Raw genomic sequence first — 13,723 nt, forward strand, 5'->3', positions numbered from 1 at the left:
ACCCTGACCCCCTTCTTCAGATCACTCGCTCACCATGAACCATTTCTTCCATAGTTTTGGGTAGGTTGCTTCTCTTCTGTCTCATAGTATCAATGGGGTCATCTACTCCAAGTGAGTGAGGATTAAGCACTGTAAATTATGTAAAGCATCCAGTTGGTTCCATCTTCCTCTCTCTGTCCCTTTGAGCACACTCTCTAGCCATCCTGTTCTTTTTTTTTGAGATGTCCTTAAACAACATGTCAAGAATTGGTGGGTGAAGAATTGGTGGGTGTCAAGAATTATGCCTGTGAAGGTTAAGCTTATGTGTCTCTTTTACTGGCTTAAGGGATTTCAGAGATTTGATAAAATATGACTGGGGCATCTCTGAGGGTATTTCTGGGAGAGATTAGCTTTTAAATCTGTAGACTGAGTATAAGGACTCCCTCACTGATGTAGGGGGGCCTCACCCCTCCAGTGAGAGCATGGTTAGAACAACAGAGAAGGGAGAACTTGCCCTTCACCTGAGTAGAGAGTCATCTGCTCTCACACATCTGCAGCCCTGGTCCTCGTGCTTTTGGATCTGGTTGAATCACACACTAGCTTTCCTGGGTAGCCAGTTTGCAAAGTCAAGCATGGGCCTCTCAGCCTCTATAATCATGTGAGCCAATTCCTATGATATGTAACAATTATTATATATAAAAGTGCTATATTACATGTGTGTATGCGCGTGCATACATATGTATGTGTGTATTTTTTCCTATTGGTTTTATTTTTCTGGAGAAACTTGACTAAGACACCATAGCCTGGGTTTTATTCAACCAAACACAGGATGAACCATCTTGCTAACGGAACTTTGCATTAGAAAAACTTGAGCCAGAACATGTGAACAAGACTGGCACCAGTTCTCATAAAACTTGGTGTGTGCCAGACTGCTCATGGTTCAGAATTCTTCCGTGTGACACTATATACACGTTGGTAGAGTCAACCATTGTGTGCCTCCCAGGTGGAGTGTAAGCAGTAAGCTCACTGAGAGGTATGAGCAGTGCTTGACTTAGAGGAACCAGGCCATTAACAGCTTGATGGCTGGGTGGTGGAAGGAACCCATCAGGCAGAGACTGTGGCTCAGATGCTGTCCCACTTTGCATTTGTTCCACACAGCAGTTGCACTAAGCTCCACCTCTGCCCTGCCCTTGGCTGAATTTCATAGATATGTTTAGTAACTTGTCAGTGCTGACTTGGCCTAAGAGGCAAGAACAGGGTCTTAACCAAGGCAGTGTGCTTCAGTTCTCAGCCACTGAAGTAGTGTGGTCCCTGGACCTGCAGCAGCAGCCCCTGGGAACTTGTTAGAGATGCTAATTATTCTGCCTCCCACCCCAAACTCATTGAATCTGAAACTCTGGAGGTGGGACCCAGCCATCTGCTTTGTAACAAGCCCTCCAGGGGATTCTGAGCTCAAGTTTGAGAAACACTGGCCTCTACTCCACTGCCTCTCATTTCTGGAGCTCCCCATGACTTCATTTTCTAAGAAAAAGAGTGGGTACCCAGAGGCTTGCTCTGGAAAAACAAAGCTGTCCTGGTAAATGTCACCTGGGTGTGTGTGGTATTTGATTGTGTCCAGTCTAGCTATTCACTGAAGGTATGGTCCTTTGGGTAAGTTAAATATCTCTTTGCATTTTATTATTTACTTTTGTAAAATGGACATCTGAGGGATAAAGACAGTGATGATATTAAAAGCACCCGACAATTTTGTTAAAAATTGAGGTAGCATTGGTGTACAGCGCTGCGTGTTTCAGGAGGACAGGGTCACACCTCTTCGAGTGTACGGTCTCACACCACACCACACCCACACCGAAGCACCAAGTATCCTCCAACCCCGTCCACTGGACCCCCTGTACCCTTCCTTCCCAACCTACCCCCCACCCCCACCCTTTTTTTTGTAACCTCACTGAGCATTTTTTTTTTGCATAAATGAGGATTTTTAAAAAAAATTCTTGGGCCTTGGATGCCACAAGGCCTTGGCATTTTGAAAACTTTCCCAGCTGATTCTACCATTCAGCCAAAGCTGAAGTACTGTTCCAGGCTAAGCCAGTCACAGCACAGCATCCCTGGCCCCCTGGCGGGCTCAAAGGGTGAACACGTGACCCACTTCTGCCCAGGGAGAAGGGAGAAGGGGGTGATGCAGCTGAGGCCCCTGTGGAACTTGTCTGATTTCTTGATTCTTGTGCTCTATCATCTTTCTCTTTCATCCCCATACCAAAATTCTATCACTTTTTAAGAGAAGTAGACTAGCGTCTCAAGCTCACGTATGTATGAGTGGTCTGGAAATGAATGAAGGTCGGTGGAAGCTATGCCCTGCCGCAGGGGCGGGGTCTGCAGGGGAAGATTCAAGGAGGAGAGACATATAGGCAGGAATTCGCCCAAAGCTTACACTCTGCAGGAAGGCAGAGAGCGTGGCTTGACAACAGGATAGGACCACAGGCAGAATTTCTCCACGGAACCAAGTTGGTAAAAAAACCTCTGTCACTGCCTTTTGTTTTTTAAAGATGTATTTTACTTATTTATGCAAAAAGAGCTGGATACAGGCCAGAGATGTGGGTGTGAGAGGGTTCACCCAAGTGGGGAGCAGAACATGTGGATCCACTGAAATCCACTGCTGAGGGAAGCAGCGGGGAGACAGGAGAGGTCTGCTGCACCACATGGGTCACCTCCCTGACCAGGGATTGAACTGGTGCTGCAGTGGCTGCCAGTAGCCTGAATCCCTTGTGCCACCAGGAACCCCTGTCACTGCCCTTTGGATGCTGCTGTTTCATGCCCCCAGAAACAGGCTTTCTTTAACATTTCTCCTGTCACGAAGAATTCTTAAATTCTTGGCCTCCTCCTGAAACTAGTACCCCAACTCAAACACCTGAAGAGACACATCTAATTAGCCAAGCCAGTCTGAGTGCTAGCGAGGCCCTGGAGTGTGACGTGAGCAGTAGGCTGTGCCATCTGCCTCCCCAGGACCTGGGAGCTGGAGGTAACGCTGAGCAAAGGGGAGGGGTTCAGATGCTGGTGGCCAAAAGTATCCCAAATGCGCCCCACTGCATCCTGCAAACACATGACACAGCCAGATCACCAAAATTTGAAATTTTATATGGCATTAAGACTACAGTACACACACAAACTTGCTGACCATCGATCACTTTGTGACCTCTGATTTCTCTGGGACAGACAATCAGGCAAAAGAAAGAGTAATTTTTTCTTACCCTCTGCCTGGAGATTGGACCTTCTGGACAAGAAGGGAACTTGAGTCAAGCTGGGTCTCCATGCGACCTGCGACATGGCTGAGCACAGGCACAAATCTCCTTACATAATCAGAAGGAAATTTGGACATGCTTTCATAAAACATCAGGTCCTGGGGGGCAGGCTCAGAGATGACAAACAAAATTACCTATGAAAGACATTTGCTCTTCCAATCAAATTAGGGAAAGGGAGCCCTGGATTTTATTACACTCAGCTTTGGAACAAACTTGGCTTTGGACACAGTACTTACTGCCTTAGTTTATTTTTAAGACTTGTTCTTATGAGAGAATAGGATGTGAGTCTATCTTTGGAAGATGCTGGCAGAAGAAATCAAACTGGGTCCTTCTTCTGAACATGTTTATACTGATGAAATCATATTTAAGTGAAGAGCAAGGGCTTGAAGGAGGGAAAGATCTCAAAGATCTATTTGAACAGCGGTTGTTTAAGGGGCAGGGGCCATCTTCTTTGGGGACCAGTTAATCATTGATAAGGAATTTAAATCCTCAGATCTCTTGGGGCATCTGTCCTCTTCAACACTTTTTTTCTTATCAGTAGCCTGAAAATTCACTACATCAGGGATTAGAGAAATTTGTTTATCACCACCAAATATTTGTTGATGGAGTCACTAATAAACGGTTACTTGTCAATTCCCAAACCTGATTTTCTAAGCTTGAGACTGAAAGGGTAGCGCCTGTGAATTTGCTTCGTGACACTTGGGCTTGAAACATCTCACATCTCTTAGTTGATCTAAATTGAAAAAAAAAAAAAAATTGACTCAAGGTCCTTTACTGTTCCTTCCTCAATCCAAGGTAGTTTGGAAATTCAGACTGGGGGCTGGGGGGGTGCAGTTCAGGGGTCGGGACCTGTGTTCCTGTGGGGTAGATGCTCTCTGTAGGGCCTGCTGGTCCCTCTGAAGACGGCAGTTCTGCTGGTGTTAGGGCCCTTCCCCAGCGTAGCCCCGGGCCACAGAACCTTTGTCATTGCTCCCACTGCGGTAAAGTTCCAGGCTAGACAACCTGGTGCCTCTTCTTCAAAGTCCTTCTGTCTCTTTTTCCTCACCCCACTGCTGCTCCAAAGTGAGGTATCAGGCCTGCAGTGTCCATCCCACCTGGGAGCTTAGAAATGCAATCTGTGGGCCCACTCCAGGCCCCCTGAATTGGAATCTGCATTTTTAACAAGGTCTCCAGGCAATTGGTGTGCACATTTCAGTTCTCTCGCCATCTTTCTTCTCTGCATCTCTAGTGTGGGGTTCCCCTGAGAGCTGGGCCTCTCGCACAACACTCCTGTTGCCTGTCCTCTTGAGGGCCTGCCATTTTGATAATTTAACTCCAAGTCTCAAAGTGCGCAGGCATCCAGGGTCCCTGGGCGAGGCTAACCCAACACCCCAGGGCTCTCAGGTGTAATTGCGTGGAGGGGAAAAAAAAAATTGCATACAGTAGAAAATAAGTCCAGAGCCACATTATTCTGTGGCACTGACAATGGGCCCTCCAGGCTGGCACAAATTTTCAGATATTCCCTCTTGTGGAATCTTACTCTCCTGACCCTGAGTCCAGCGTAATCACCCTGAGCGAGACTCTCTGAGAAAAGATATTAAAAGGAGGTGATGGAAATACAGTGACTCCATCCTGGTGCTGTTTGGCCCTGGCCCAGCCTTGGAACCATACTGCTTTGGGGTTCACGAGACTAAAGGTACAGAGGCAAAGACGAGCTGGGCACATACATGCTCGCTGGGGTCTGATCTCTGTGCAGAACGAGGGGGTCTTTCACCGTCTGCCTCGCTCATCAGGGTTGTGACCCTGGGGGATGTAAGGGAGTGAGAGATAGACCTTAATATTGGCAAAAGACTGTAGATTCAATTCGAGGATGAATAGTAATAAGAAAATGCAAATTACTATCATTATTTATGTTGTGTGGCAGAGTTGCACAACACTTTATTATTCAGTGGATGCTACACACAGAACAGCTATTTATAGCCATTTCAGCCCTTTCCTCCAGTCCCCCTAACTCACTCTTTCAAAGCATTTGGCCCAGGTTCAAAGACAGTGTGATTTTTAAAAAATATAAGTATTTTTAAAATAAATGCAGTGCTGAAACGTAAAACAAGAGAGTAGTACTGAGAATTAATGAGCCAGGCTCTCCAAGTCAATATGGAGGAGTTTTTTTTTTTTTTTTTAAAGATTTATTTATTTATTCATACAGAACTGGGGTACAGGCCAGAGGCTCAGGGGCGGTGAGAGGCTTCACCAGAGACAGAGTAGGGAGCAGAACAGGCAGATCGGCGAAGTACACTGCTGAGGGAAGCAGCGGGCGGGTCAGGAGAGGTCTGGCTCGCCATGTGGTCTCCTCCGGGGCAGGCGGCAGGCGGGAATTGAACTCATGCGGAAGTGGCTTCAGATTCTCGGTGCTGTGCTTTAACCCGCTGCGCCACCAGGGAGGGCCTGGAGGAGTTTTTAAACTGGAAGATATTAAATGTTTCAAAGATATAAATGATCAAATTTTATTTAAAAAAATGCATCCAACTTAAGAGAAAGTGGCTTTTTTTTTTTCGCCAAAAAAGGGGAGTCACCTCAGAATTAAATCTTGTTTCAAACTGAAGAAACTTGGCAAATGTGCAGGAAATTAAAATATCTGGCATGCTGGTTCTATGAGGGTAGACAATGTATCTTGAAAAGGTCATTTAAAGATTTGTTTAAAACTTAGCAAAAACAAATTTCTAGCTGAGAGGGGTTTCTAGTAAAAGTCTCATTGGAGTAAATTATTTTATACCCTTGGTCTTAATTTTTTTTCATCATTTAAGAGGTATTGGACAAAAACAACATATTCAGTATGTCATATTTTAGCAAATGTCACTCAGAACAGGCTTGTTAAAATATGGGTTATCTGCAGTTTGTGCCAATTAATTAAGATGTTTTCTTAATGCTAAATTCAAATAAGTTCTTGGTTTTGATACAACTTCTAATTTTCTTCTGTTGTTCAGGTGATTTGAAATTATAATTGAGAATACATTTTGCAAAATTAACACATAAAAGGGCATCACTGGAAACATCTTCCATTGCATAATTCCAAATGCCATGGAAGTGGTTGGCGTATTTGGGTAGTCATGGAACTTAATTCCATACGTACATATTTCAAAATTATCCATCTGCTTAACACCAGGAAGGGTTTCAATGGTAAGATCTTGGTGTACTCGATTGTGAAGAACTCGGTGTGACAAAATCTGCAAAATCAAAATCGTGTTATTTCTTTAAAAACAATTAGTGGGATTTAGAAAGTTATTCCAAACCTGCAATATGGTATTGAGAAAGCTAGATCGTTTATGCCCGGCTCCCTGTAACCTCTGAGGGATCACCAGGGAGAACATAGACTCACAAAGGGCGGTGAAATCCCCCAGATTCTAAGGGCTAGGTGGATTTAGTTTAAAGTTTAATGTTAATTGAGGTTGTACCTTCTCCCTTGAAATTTTAAGTGCTGAAAAATAACATTGACATTTACACACTGCCCTTGACTACATTGGGAGAGCACTTTAACATGTTTAATCCAAGCACATTAACATACTGAAGCCAAATATTATGTGTACAAGTACCCCAAACACTAGCACTAACTTACCGCTGACAACCTCTCCCTTTGGCTCACAGCCCTTAATAAACAGAATGGCGCTAAAACTCGGGCAGTGTGACCCCACCTGATAGACTGTCTGCCCCCCCGGAAGGCAATGCCTCCCAGCCTCACGGGGCACACAGCTCCACCCCCCCATTCCCCCCCAGCAGTGGCTGTCTACTTCCAGTCACCCTGAAGGCTGCTCTTTGCCTTGCTCTGACCAATAGAATGGAAGTGCCAGCAGAAGCCTGGATGTTTCCATTTTAACTAGAGGGGATACCAACTGCCTCCTCAAATCTAGACCATCCGAGAAATCCAGACACGTCAAAGTAGGGACTCTAGGAAGCCAGCTGACAGTCCAGCTAACTCCACAGAAAAGGGCCTGCTGGTCCCTTCACTCCTCAGCTCTTCCAGCCCGTCCAGCTGAAGAGGCACCCTTTGAGGGAGCCCTGGGGCGGCCTCCAGCCCCACCAGGAGCCACCCAACTGACACCATCAGAAACACAGGCGAACGGCCTCCCTGGGCCCCGCCGAGATCCTGACCCACAGAAACGACTGTTACTGAAACCGCTGTGCATCAGTGTGGTCTGTGACGCTGCCACAGCAGCTGGTACAGGGGCAGCTTTCTAAATCCTGAAGGCTGGGATTGCCAAACTCTTAAAACATACAGGGAGATTGAGAGGAAAAATCAGGTAGAAATTTTATTAATAATGCTGGCCTAACTAAGGAAAGCCTCTGTAGTCTCTCAGAAAGAGCATAGTGACTGTTTCAGTGGCCGATGCTTCTGTCAGGAGAGAGGTTTGTTTATTAGCTGGCTAATATGTAACCTTGGCTATAGAGGTGACAAAAGCAGTCCCTTCTTACTTCCCTCATTTCCACTTGGTAGTCTATAAATGAAAGTTCTAAGTAAACTATGCATAAAGGTAAATAGCATTATAAAACAAGCCCTCTGTCTAGCATTCTTAGGGAACACAAAGTACATTTGATATATCAATAGGCATATTTACGTGGATGTGTTCCTTCATCTAAGACCGAAAGAATTTAGGCCTAATAATAAGTAAGTTTGTTGTTAATAGTCATTCAAATTATGAATACAAATTGCAAGACTAGTACAGAATTTTAAAAAACTTAGTTGCCCAGCACCACCAGCTACGGGGGCTGACAATGAAACATATGGAAACATTGCTAGCAGTTTTGCTAACCTCAAGATTTGTTTTTTTTTTTTTTTTAATCTGCAAGGTTGGCTTTTTTTTTTCCCCCCAAGAAGAATGTTTAAGTTAGCAGGTGACACACAGATCAAATCCTGGCTATATTTGGTCCCCGCTCACTAGGAAGTAACATAAAAGGAAAGGAGATGAAAAGATCCAGTAATAAGAGCTCAATACTAAGGGCTAGAGAACTGTTTATCGGTGAGAAACTATTAGCATGAAGCATTTTGTGCTACATTGTCACTATTGTAAATATAAGAAAACAGGAGGAAGGTGGAAAATGGACAGAAAGTAAGAGGGGAATAAAGTGACCTGCTAAAAAGTAGATTCACATGCCAGAATGAGGGAGAGTTCTAAAAATCTAGTCCACTCAGTTTCCATTTTTGGAAATATTTAGGACTAGATAATTCAAAAGCCTTCCTGCTAATTGTCGCATAGAAATGTTGGGTAAAATAAAACAAGTGCCCTGTAAAGTCCTGAAAACAGGGACAGTCCTCAAGTCTGAGGGCCAGCGTGGGGAGGCGGGGTGGCCAGGGGCAGAGCAGGGGTTTGAATGCTGCGGGCCCCAAAGGGCAAGGCACAGAGCTGTGGAACTGCATCCCCAGAGAAAAGGACCCCAAGGAGCTCTGCCCTAGAGGAGGGGTGCCGGGGTGGGGGTGGGGGGACAGTCAGATAAATCCCACCCATCTGCAGAGGGAAAAAATGTGGAACTTTGTCTTATTCTGGGCCACGGTGGGAAAAAAATGATCCCTGCAGATTTGTCACAATAAAACTATACTCATGTGGGTTTGGGGTTTAAGTGTATTCTGTGGGAATCCCCAAGCCAAGAACTTAGCAAAACACAAACTCTAGAAGAACAAGCTTACTTAGGTATACAGGATTCTCACACACTCTGCAAAATGACAAAACACACTGGAGAACAAGTTCCCATGAGCCACCACAGTGAACACAATGAACAAGAGCAGATGCCCCTGGCTTGGGGTAATTGGATTATTAAAGACTCCTTTAAAGTAAGGCAGATTACAATGGTTAACGCCGTAAATAAAATTTTAAAAGAAAACAAGGACTGAGACTCTCAAAATAAATAAAATGTTTTTAACAAAAAAAGTAGGACACCTTTATCTGGATAAGCACTTTTTCTCTTATCATTGTCAGTGAAACCAAATATTCAACATGAGACCGCACCTACATGTTTGTGTATTAACTGGAAGCAATAAAATTTCCCCCATGAGTCATTCATCAGCACTCATTCAGCAAACATTTATTGACACCTGCAATGTGCCGCCAACGGTGGTGGGCCCTGGGGGTCCAGCAGATGGGACAGAAAGACCCTCCAGGAGGGCAGAAAAAGTCGCAGGCAAAAAGGATATTAAGTTAATTCCAAGTGCAATGAGAGTTTCCAGGGTGAAGGAGAATAAAGGAGGTCTGGGAGGGGCTGAGGACGCCCCTAGGGAGTGATGTTTCAGGAAAAAAACAAGCAGAATCTGCCCTGGGGAGGAGGGGGGGGCAGCGGGGAGCTGTCCAGGTAAAGGAGAAAGCCTGCAGCAAAGCCTGGCTGCTAGACGGCTGGCACAACGGCAGGTCTTCGAGAAGCCACTAAGGCGGAAGGAAGAAAGCAGTGGGGCTGGGGGTTCTGGGTGCAGGCCACCGTGCAAAGCTGAGTAGCGGAGCAGTCAGATTCTGCAAAGCCTTAGCCGCATCTGGATTCCTCCTGCAGAGGTGGATGAAATTTGGGAGAGGAGCGATCATTAGTCTTATGCTCTGGAAGATCATTTTGGAGCCAAAGTGCCAGATGGTCCAGGAGAAGGCAGACCTGTAGTCCCCCCTCAAAGTGATTGTCACCAGGACTTGAGCTGCAAAAGGAAGATTCTATCCTTTGAGCTTTGAGGTGAGGGGAGGGAACACTTGAAACACTTTTGAGCATCAATAGGAAGGTGAAACAGTTAAGAGGGAACAGGCTGGAAAACACATCCACTGTGTGTTCTTATATGGAAAAACGAGGATGTTATGTCAAACATGTTCCCATTAAAAAAAAAAAAAAGTGGAAACAGGTCTCCATGGTGACCCAGGGGTGAAGTCTCCTACCACTGCCTGAGTTTGGTCCTGACCAGGGAACTGACCCACATGGCACAGCAAACCTCTCCTATCTCACCGGCTGCTCCCCTTAGTATGTTTCAGTCAGTCTGCCTGTTCTGTTCCCCACTCTGTCTCTGGTGAATCTTAGGCTCTGTACTTCTGGCCTCTACCCCAATTCTTCCATGCAAATTAAATAAAGTAAAATCTTAAAAATCTTTTTTTAATTTTAAAAAGAAAAAGGAAACAACTTAAAATCACTCGTGTGTGCATAGTAAATATATATATGCATATATATATGTATATATATGTGACAAAATCTGAGAGCTTTCAGCCTTCTTGTTCTTTTGGTTCCTATGGTAGATGGAGGAAAACAACAATGGCAATTCTTGTTTTCAAATTCATTGCTGGTTGTCTAAATGGATGAAAAAGCAGGAGTAGTTAAAATTTCTCCAAGGTCATAATCCCTGTACCCTCACAGGGAATTGAGCTCCCTGAAAGTAAAGCACTTTTTTTTGTCTTTGTATTTTTCCAGGTCTGGCACAAAAACACCCAGGAGAAGTCTACTGGAGATGAGGTGGGGAAGTGGGAATTTGGGATCTCCCTAAAGGTGGTGGGGAAATTGGCGAGTTCATTTTAGGGAGTTAAATTCAACAAATGCTTGTGGAGTTTTTGCTTTATATTACCCTGAACTGGCACATAGGATGAGCGGGGTGGTTGTGTTAGCAGCCTGAAGATGCATCTTAGCAGAAAGCAAAGGAGGGTCAGTGGGACATGGTCAATGTCAGCAGCTTTGGAGTCAGGAGATCAGGTTTGAGTTAGGGCTCTTCCATCCACTTGTTTGACCAAAGGCAAACAAACAGCTTCTTTGGGTCTCAAATTCCTCATCTGCAAAATAAAGATTTTACCTAGGGGATTGTTCAGAAAATAAAATATGTTCATGTCAAGCTGTGACACACTATTTGGAACCAAGTAAGTCCTTAGTACCCTGAGGTGTCATTGTAGATGTAGGGGGCCAGTTCAGTGCCTCTGGTTGGTGTGATTCTTTTTTTTTTTTTTTTAATATTTATTTATTTATTTATTTATTTATTCATATACAACTGGGGTAGGGGCGGAGGTGTATGGAGGGTGAGAGGATTCACCAGAGACAGAGCGGGGTATAGAACAGGCAGATCGACGAAGTACACTGCTGAGGGGAGCAGCGGGCGGGTCAGGAGAGGTCTGCCACGTCATGTGGTCACCTCCGGGGCAGGCGGGGATCGAACTCATGAGGAAGCGGCTTAGGCTTCTTAGTGCTGTGCTTTAACCCGCTGCGCCACCAGAGAGGGCCCCTGGTGTGGTTCTTACCAGCTACTCTGGTATCTCTTTGGCAACTCTAGTAGACTGAAGAATGGCCCCCCAAAATGTTCAAATCTTAATCCCTGAAACGTCTGAATAGTTTACCTTTCACAGCCCAAGGGACTTTGCAGACATGATTGAGCTAAGGATTGTGAGAGGCAGAGATCTTCCTAGATTATCCCAGTGGGCTTAATGTCTTCACACCAGCCCTTGTCAATGGAAGAGGGAGGCAGGAGGACCAGGGAAAGATACGGCTATGAAATTGGACTGCAGTCTGGGGAGCCAAAAGCTAAGAAACTGGGCAGCCTTAAGAAGGTGCAGAAGACAAAGAAGTGGCTTCTCGTTACCACCAACACCTTGACACTGGTCCATGAAATAACTTTGGACTTCTGACCACTGGGACTGTAAGATAATAAATCTGTGTTGGGTTGAGCCACTCTGTTTCTGTTCATCTGTTACAGAAGTGACGGGTCACCCATACTTCCCAGACTCTGAAGAAGGGACTTGCCCTCCAGCTGGTGGAGCGTGATGAAGAGACAGACTTTGGGGTTGGCCTCACTGCAGATTGCTGCCACATTCCCAGGTCATGTCCTTCCTGGGGTGCTCCCCCGTTTGTTGGGGAGGCAGAGGAGGGGTGTTGAGGGGCTTCATAAGCCTTCCTTTTGGCCCATCAGAGACGATTCCAACAGGCAGCCCTATCTAGATCGCTGTAATTACACTCCATGATGTTCACCCAACAGAATCACTTAATGACTCATTTGAAAATGAATCCGTCGTTAAGCAAAGCATGACTGTAGTATAAGAGATATTTTGAAATTTAAAAAACTAAAACTCATTTCGATGCACTTTTAGGAACAGTTAGAATAGTCTCATGAAATTGAAGACTTGACAAAATGTTCTCATCATAGCAGTGAAACACAGACTTTGGAGTCTGAGAGCCCTTTTACCCTCAACTCTGCTATGTGTGGTGTGACCTTAGAAAAATCACCTAACTTCTGTAACAACCACTAAGGAATTGTGCTAAGCATTTTACACATATTAGTCTTCATAATGTGTACATTTGGGAATATACTCATCACAACATCTAATTGTATATTTATTAATTATGAATATGAACAAATTTTTGTTTGTATTTTATTAAAATGAAGATGAATAGAAGAATCAAAGAATAAAAAGGCTAAGTAACATTCTGCTAATTTGAGGCTGGATATGCAATATTCTCTGTCCTCCTGTTACATATAATCCTGAACATGAAATAAGAAAAGTTCCCCTGGCATCAGAAGTGACACTTTTTGGCTTAGTACTGCATTTTTTTTTAATTGTTGTAAAATATACTTAACACAGAATTTACCATAAGTACATACAGTGCAGTGACAGTAAGTATATTCAGAGGGGTGGGCAAACATCAGCAGCCATTTCCAGAACTTTTCTTCCCAAATGGAAACTCTGTGCTCAGTAAACAGTAACTCTCCATTGCCTTTCCCTCAGCACCTGGCAACCACAGCTTTAGTTCCTGCTTCTGAATTTGACACCACCAGATACTGCACATAAATGATAGTCATCCTTTTGTAGCTGACTAAGATAATTTTGGCATAATGTTTCCAGGGTCATCAATGTTTTGTCAGGACTTCATCCTATTCATGGCTGAATAATATTCCACTACATGTGCCTAACACCTTTTGTTTATCGTATCATCTGTTGATGAAAACATGGTTGGGTTCCACTTAGTTATTGAATAATGCTGCTCCAAACATTCCTATAGAGATCATGGGCTGTTCTTTCAGTTCTTGCTTTCAATCACTGGATCCAAAAGTGGAATTGCTGGATCAGATGGTAATTTTCTATTTAATTTTAGGAACCGCCATACTGTTTTCCACATCAGCTGTGCCATTTTACATTCCCACTGGTAAAGCACAAGGCTTCCAACTTCTGCATATTCTCATCAACACATGTGCGATATCTTGAGCCATGTGGAAGAGCTTCTGTTGCACAGATTTTTAGAAATGGAACTGCTGGGTCAAAGGGAGTATGCATCACTTTACACTCCCCTCATCAGCATACAAAAGTGCTTATTTGTCATGTCATCAACCTTAAACTACAGCACTTTTTAAAATTTGTTATACTGGCGGACAAAAAGAGTTTGTAGTTTTCTGAGTACCGGGGGGGGTCTCTTTTTGCATTTCCACTGGCTACCCATGTATCTGTGTTGTGATTTACTCTTCCGTTCTCTATGGGTGGGCACTGATC

This window comes from Condylura cristata, unplaced genomic scaffold, assembly GCF_000260355.1.
Source record: "Condylura cristata isolate star-nosed mole 26May11 unplaced genomic scaffold, ConCri1.0 scaffold00029, whole genome shotgun sequence".
Taxonomy (NCBI): domain Eukaryota; kingdom Metazoa; phylum Chordata; class Mammalia; order Eulipotyphla; family Talpidae; genus Condylura; species Condylura cristata.